Source organism: Manihot esculenta, chromosome 3 (genome assembly GCF_001659605.2).
Source record: "Manihot esculenta cultivar AM560-2 chromosome 3, M.esculenta_v8, whole genome shotgun sequence".
NCBI classification, from domain to species: Eukaryota; Viridiplantae; Streptophyta; class Magnoliopsida; order Malpighiales; family Euphorbiaceae; genus Manihot; species Manihot esculenta.
Genome location: NC_035163.2, coordinates 9,326,530 through 9,332,532, shown reverse-complemented (window position 1 = coordinate 9,332,532; position 6,003 = coordinate 9,326,530).

Here is a 6,003-nt window from a genome sequence, read left to right as displayed (position 1 = left end):
AACATTTGCAGTAGACCAATGAATCAAGGGCAGAACATTTACCAACCGAAGATAGAGCTTTTGTTGTTTCATCATCAATAAGAGCTAGCAGCTCACAGAGATCAATTGAGGGGGGAGAGATACCGAGAACTAAAGGATCTCATATCAAAGATTAAGATTGTCCAACATTTTAATCAAGTAAGACTAAGATCGGATTACATTGCGAACAAGCCTAAAAGTATTGAACTCGAAGATTGAAGAATCCCAACAAGCCCAGTCGACGAGGACGTCGATTATTTAAGTGGGGGAGTGTCAAGGTCATAGAGTTTTCAGGGACCAAAACTATAATTTTTCAATATTGGAATTCCTAGGAAGCAATAGTGGGATAAATTAGTAGAAATTAGTAGGAAGATAATGGCCGAGACAATTTGTTGTAATTCCTTTCCTTGTATTTATTTTAGGAGGGGTGTCATATGAGACATGTTGATGTCTCCTCCTGCTACAAGCCTAGTTGTTTCTAAGGCTCCTTAGGGGGGAGTGACTAGTTGGCCACCAGCTGGGGCTGGGCCCAGTTGGCTACCGTAGGCCTACAGAGATCCTGAGTTGTGCCTTCACTCCTTGTAGACCTTTCCCCTTGTCTACAAAGGAGGTGAGAATTATTATAACGATTGCATCGATAATAATATATAATTACTATTTTGCCCCTAGAATAAAATAAGTAGCCTGTTCATGAATTCTCATGTTCAGTTCTTACCTTTTGTGCCTACTGTGAGGCTTCTGATGGAATGCTGCCTGCTGGCTTCGCTATCCGTTTATATAATCTTGACTAATCAGGATATTCATGTTTACAGGGTATCGGGTGATTCTTAAGGCTGACTTGGCTTGAAGGCGTTCAAGTCAAGTGCCGCACGATTCCAGACGATTGCTAAAATCTGAAATCGTGACGCCCGGAGAGGAGAGATGTTCGTCGAGGGCTAAGACTCAGTCAGGAAGGAGTTGGTGAAACGGTTTTCTTTTGAGGACTTTTCTTAGATAGATGACATCTTTCTAGAGGAGGAGGGCGAGGATGACCAGGAGGGGGGCGAGGATGACCCAGAAGAGGAGAGGATCAATGGTATCGACCGAGTCTCTACAAAAAATATAATAGATGTAGGAAATACTAATGTAATAGAGACTCGAAAAGATGAACCTGAAGTCATCTTTCCTCCTATGTAATCTTCCAAGATTTTAATGAAAAATATCTTCTCTCATATCTTGTTATTATTTTTATTAAGTGCTTGTATGATTGGTACTCGTCTGGAATCCTCATATAACCTTTGTTAAACCAGATTTGAATAACTTCTTGAAAAAATTGCTACGGGGTCAATGCCTGATTATAACACCCAGTTACTGGCCTAACTAGTGGCCATGAAATAACTTGGAAATTTTGTAAAATGGGACCAATACCCAGACATACGGCCTGACAGATATCCACCTTGTAGCTTGGGTATAAAATGCCTTAGAAATATTTTTATGAATATGGGACTGACACTCGGTCATTGAGCCTAACAAATACCCATCTCGTGGCTTGTCATCGAATGCTTTTATTAATGGGATTAACACCCGGATTATGGCCTGGCAGAACCCATCTTGTGGCCTGGCAGAACCCATCTTGTGGCCTGGCATAGGATGTCTTGTTTAGCGGGACTAACACCCGAATTATAGTTTGGCGAAATTCGCCTTGTGGCCTAGTATAGAGTGCCTTGATTAGCGGGACTAACACTCGAATTATGGCCTGATAGATTCTCACCTTATGGCCTAGCATAAGATGTCTTGTTTAGTGGGACTAACACCTGAATTATGGCCCGATGGATTTCCACCTTTGTGGCCTAGTATAAGATGCCTTGTTTAGCGGGACTACACCCAGATTATGGCCTGATGGATTCCCATCTTGTGGCCTGGCATAAGATGTCTTGTTTAGCGGGACTAACACCCATATTATGGCCTGAGGGATTCCCACCTTGTGGTCTGGCATAAGGTACCTTGTTTAGTGGGACTAACACCCAGATTATGGCCTGATGGATTTCCATCTTGTGGCCTGGCATAAAATGCCTTGTTTAGTGGGACTAACACCCAAATTATGGCCTAAAGGATTTCCACCTTGTAGCCTTTAATGAATGCTCCTTAATCTTTTTGAAGAAGGCAACTCTAATGTTCCTTGTCACTGAAGAACACAACACATAAAAAATATATCGTTAATTGTTATTGATAAAATTTTCTCAGATTACAAATATTCTAGGAGTGGAGAATGACTCGACCATCTAACTTGTCCAGCTTATAAGACCTTGGAAGAATAATCTTTGAGACCCTAAATGGTCCTTTCCAATTTTCTTCTAACTTACTAGACCTGACATTACGGATTATTACATCTGTCCTTTTAAGGACTAAGTCTCCTACATTAGGGATAGATGACCTAACTCTTCTGTTGAACACTCGGGACATTTTCTACAATTCATTAATTTTTCCATCGCTGGGTCCTTTTGCAATTACATGAATAACCCCTACTGGTTCACGGTCAGGAGTAGTTTTAGAAGTTATTGCCTTGTGTACGGGCCTTATCTCTTTTCTATTCTTTCTAACAAACTTTCAAAGTGTGCCATTCCTTATTACCTTTTGATCTCGTCTTTCAGCTGCTAGCACTCCTTCGTTGTATATCTGTGGTCTTCGTGAAAATGACAATACTTAGTCCTGTCTCATCTTTTGGCTCTCTCTGGATAAGCTTGGGAGGCCATCTAACTTCCTTGTCGTTCTTCCTAATTCACATTAGAATGCGTGTTTGTGAGTCATTCAATGGAGTATAATTCTTATACTTACTTTGATCATTCCTTCTTCGGGAGACTGAGTAGCTTCTATGGTCTCCTTCATATCCTCGCCCTCTAGCTTTTGGTTTTATTTTTGGCTCGTCCTTTTGTCTTCTCTCAATACTTGGACTTCATCATCCAGCCTGATATACTTCTAGACTTTGTCCATTAGCTATTGGTATGTAGAGACTGGGTTCTTGATTAGGGAGTCCATGAACTTGACGTTGCATATTCCTTTCTTCAATGCTTCACATGCTATCTCATGATTTAATTCCTCCACTTGTATTGCTTATACATTAAACCATGAGATAAAGCTCCTTAAAGATTTGCTCTCTCCCTAGCGAATCTTCTGCAGGTCAGAAGAGAGCTTTTTAGGACGTATATGAGTAATGAACCTGGATTTAAATAACATATCAAATTGCATAAATCTCTGAATTAAACCTAGGCTCAGATGTTGGTACCATTTTTAAGCCAAACTTGTGAGTGTTGACAGAAACACTCGGCACAACACGAAGTCGTTGACATCCTGAAGCTACACGGCCGTCCTAAAGATCGCTAAGTGACTTTTGGGATTTACTGTTCCATCATATTTGTCCAAGCTTGGCAACTTCAACTTAGTAGGAAAAATTTCTGCTAAGATCTCTTCTGATAGAGGCAAGACACCGTCCAAGCCTTAGTCTTCTTCCTGCTCTTTTTGGTACATTTAAACAACTTGTACTAGCTTCCAGTCGACATCTTTTGGAGCATTGTCTGGTGACTTTTTCTTCTTCAAACTTGGCTTTTCCTTTGGGCCGCATATGGATCGCCTCTGTTCGAGACCTTGGAGTATCAACGGAGGCTTCCTCCCTGCTTTTGGGAGCCATGAATAATGCCTCCTCTCAGACTTTGTATTGCTCGAGAGTGGTCTACAACCTTTTGATGTATTGGAGCATTTGCTCATTGTTCTGATCATTGAGATCTACTTCGTTTACCATAGAGGGTGTGTTTTGTCCACTGCCCGAAGTAGAAGAAATAATAGCACCTTCATTGGTAGCAATCTCAGTGGTAGTTCGTGAATTGCTGAAAATTTCGAGAGAGAAAATATAGATTTATTTTTAAGAGAAAATGGGGTAAGAGATCGATTTTAATCCAAATGAATTGAGAGAATTCAATGGATTTTTCGGCAGTAGAACCAAATGATGTGGCCAAAATAAAATTGTGTTGTGATTAACTAATCTACAAGAAAGAGAAAGTGGGGTGGTCAGCGTCTATGACAATCACTCCAACTCTCAAACAGTAAATTGAAGAATAGGGCGAGTATAATGTAACGTTCAAAACTCAAGAGTAGTTGTATAAGAATTGCATATATTTGTCTCTGCAATCGTTAGTTTTTATATTATAAGAAAATGGAGTTAATTATAGTATTTCTTGGAAATTCGAGTGGTGCAGGCTAATTGATCAGTGATTCTGTAATTATAGACGTAACGGGGATCTACTTGACTGTACCTGTTAATGGCAACTTTATGTAAAGACTCGAACTCTTAAGAAGAGTGCGATTCTTGATGAGGAACCGGATACTATAGTATTTAGATTTTTCTTTCAATAGGCGGAATCACGTATTGACTTATTAGACCTTTATCACGTGATCCTGTCTTGTGATGACAGCTCATGACTCTTTTTAAATAATTGTTGTGCTAAATCAAGATAATAATTAAAAAAAAAAGGTCTTTTATATAATGGAAAATATCATCTCTTTACTTCACAAATCTCTTTAAATGAGAACTTTGAAAATAACTAGAGCATTGTTTATTATTTTTTGTCCTATTTTTCATTTCCATTTTAAGAGGATGCATATGGATATAATATGAATTAATACTCAAGAAAAATAAGGAACTGAACCAACATCGATCACAATTTTCTCTTTCAATTAGGATTCTAGTTTGAAAGGAATTAATACCTAAAAATTCAACCCAATGAAGACTTTTGATAAATAAATTAAAGTTTTATTATCAATAAAATTAAAAAAAAATTTGCAACTCATTTTAATTCGATTAAAAATTTTAAGTATAAATTTAAGCACATAACTTATTATTTACAAATTTATTTAAAATTAAATTATTATAAGTCTAATTCAAAAGTAGTTAATTAACACCTAGAGAGTTCAATCCACTAATGAAGACTTTCACTCAATGAACTGAAGTCTCATCGGCAGCGAAATTAACTGATAATCTCAATTCATATTAATTCAATTTTATAAGTAAATTTAAAATATAATAAATAAGCAAATTAAATCTATTGTAAATTTCCTCTAAAACATAACATTCGATTATTCTTAAAAAACTCAATCTGCAGCAAAAATATTATAATTTTGCTTGCACTATATATTTAAAATATAGTTTAAATTTTACCACTAAATAGTAATGATCTTAGAGTAATCATAAAAAATAGGTTAACATACATGCTTAAAAACTCTAGTGAAATCTTTATTTATTTACGTAGCAAACTTGAACATAGAAACCATGTATGGTAGGAACTCACTCTTGGATACAAATTGAATACATGAAATTAATTTAGAAAAGCAAGTAATAAGACAACTGGGTAATCATCCCATCTAAAGTCAAGTAGATGCCTCACATATGTAGACTTATTGGATGAACATGAAATAAGTACTTGTGTGATCAATGTGCATAGTAAAATTAGTGATGTATTTGTCTGAAAGAAATTTCTTAATTAATACACTATATCATAATATAAAAAATATGTTTAGGAGGTTGGTGCCATTCTGAGTAGTAAATTTCAGGCGAGATGCCTAATGCCTTCCCTCTCCCGTATTCACTGTTCTGAATTTAGTCTATCGAGTTGTGAATTATAAAGGATAATGAGCCTTTATTAGGATAAGTCATTTTTTTTCATTAGAATAGCGACTTTTATTTTTATCCGCTCCTCACCAAGCCAATAGAATATTAGAAACCCTAAAGTGTCACAACACTGCTACACATTGCACATTGAAAAATAAACTAGTGTTTTTAAGAGCAGTGAGTTTAAATTTGGAGAAAAGTTTCCGCGGATTATTGAAAAGTTTTAGTAAAGAAGTTCTTAAGGATTAATGATTTTTTTAACAGAATTTAAGCATCACTTGTAAACTATACAGTTATCCCATACGCGCCAGCTCACCACACAAAGACCGGATTAAAACTCACCGACA